This window comes from Prionailurus bengalensis, chromosome B4 (assembly GCF_016509475.1).
Source record: "Prionailurus bengalensis isolate Pbe53 chromosome B4, Fcat_Pben_1.1_paternal_pri, whole genome shotgun sequence".
NCBI lineage: Eukaryota > Metazoa > Chordata > Mammalia > Carnivora > Felidae > Prionailurus > Prionailurus bengalensis.
In genome coordinates, this window is record NC_057358.1 from 112,286,241 (window position 1) to 112,288,465 (window position 2,225).

Genomic DNA, 2,225 nt, shown 5'->3' on the forward strand with positions numbered 1-2,225 from the left:
TTTGTGTCCTTACAGCTATTGGTATATTCCAATGTCAAAGGGATGATAGAGTTTTAGGAACTATTCTGAGCAATTTGCCCACTTACGGCATCTAATAGTGACTACAAAAAAATCAGTAAGGTCCACACCATTCACTTTTTCTTTCTACTCAACACTGTTCTTGTTTTGTTTTGTTTCTTTTCCATTCAAGACATACACACAAGATTCAATTGAGAATGATATCTTACACTATGAGGTAGTTAACTGCGTGTAGTTTCTTAAATAATTCATATGTACAGTAACTATAATTAAAAGAAAAATGTAAACTGTGGGAGCAAAAGCATATTTCTCTGTTATTTTGGATCCTCAGCATCCAGCTCATTTTTTTTTTTTGGAACATTGTAAACAGCAAGTAGATATTTGCAAATTTAAAAACTAATTGGTAATACATTGTCAATATATGAGATGGTTCTGCTTTAACTACAGATTCCTCCTCACTGAGTTCCTTAATCATTCCAGAGTCATTTTACACTAAGAAACTGTGATATTCACCTTAGGGTCAGCATCTCTTCTGTGGTGCTGATTCTGTATTATCATCCTGGTTTTTTGTTGTCCACTCATCTATTTTTGCTTTCATTTCCGGCGCCTGACACAGCATGAATCAGGCCACATCTTTTCTTCTCTTTTCTTTCTCTCTCTTTCTCTGTCTTTCTTTCTTAATGAAACACTTCATGAATCTGAGTGTCATCCTTACTCAGGGGCTGTGCTAATCTTCTGTTCCAGTTTTAGTAGATGTGCTGCCGAGCAAGCACAGACTGTTTCTTTCTAGATGGGGTGTTTCCATGTATTACTCCTGCTCCCCTAATTGTGGAAAGAAAGCTCTCATTTGTATGTTGCAATAGCTCAGTCTCTGGTCCTACATTCAGTTTTTCTTCATCTGTCCTCCTCCTCTCTTGTATTCTTTCTCCTCTCTCTCCACTGGTTCTTTTCCCACCAGCATATATTTGGTATTTAGCATACTCAAGATGTATCCATTTTAAGAGCAAATACAGAGAAGCAAATAAACTACCTTGATATTTGTGACTTTCTAGGTAAGACTTCATCCTCCTTTTCTTCAAGTCACTTGAAATACCAGTCTACCTGGAATGTCTCTTTTTCCTCTGCTCCTTTCTCTTTTCAACCCACTTCACTAAAGGTATCCTTCATGAGGCCTTAATTCTCAAGGTGACTTACAATGATACAGAAAGAAAATGCTATAATTGTTAATTATATTTTCATTAATATTCATGTCCTCATTGATACTGGAACTTCACTTGGTCCATAAATCAGAAGGTCACATGTTAAGTCAAATGACGGATCCTGAGGGAAGAGCGAGAGCTACGCTATAGGGATGTTTCTATGTTATTGCTGTGTTGCAGTTTTCAATTCCTTGTATGAGTTCTTTATCTGGCATATTAGGAATTATAAACAGTAACAGTCTAACAGGCTCTCACAAGAAATATGTTAAAAAATGAAATTAATATCTATTTGAAATATATATTTATATTAATTACCATGAAGGTGAAGTTTACCGTAAGTGCTTTGAAATAATAGGTAATATTAGCAAAACATTCAAAACAGTTTTAATATTAGCAAGACCTTTAAAATACATTGACTCATTTTATTCACATTTTTTCTATTTTTTTATATAATATACACAATCCATTGGTACAGTAGAATATGTATATAATCTATAAGTAAGTGATTATACATGTTGGTATATGCTCAAATAGTGCTCCCTAATGGAATGCGCAATTAAATATCGTATCACCAAACTCAACACCCCGAAAAACAAATAATCCAGGTAATAAATGGGCAAAAGACATGAATAGACACTTTTTTAAAGAAGACATCCAGATGGTTAACAGACACATGAAAAGATGCTCAATATCACTTATCAGGGAAACACAAATCAAAACCATAATGAGATACCACCTCACACCTGTCAGAGTGGCTAACATTAACGACTCAGGCAACAACAGATGTTGGTGAGGATACGGAGAAAGAGGATCTCTTTTGCATTATTGGTGGGAATGTAAGCTGGTGCAGCCACTTTGGAAAACAGTATGGAGGTTCCTCAAAAAATTAAAAATAGAACTACCCTATGACCCAGAAATTGCACTAGTCGTTATTTATCCAAGGGATACAGGTGTGCTGTTTTGAAGGGACATATTCACCCCAATGTTTATAGCAGCACTACGAACAAT

General features: G+C 35.3%; 1 pseudogene; it reads right to left on the minus strand.

The window, feature by feature from the left end:
* Window positions 1-692: 692 nt before the first annotated feature.
* Window positions 693-791, minus strand: LOC122474132 (annotated as a pseudogene).
* Window positions 792-2,225: the final 1,434 nt, after the last annotated feature.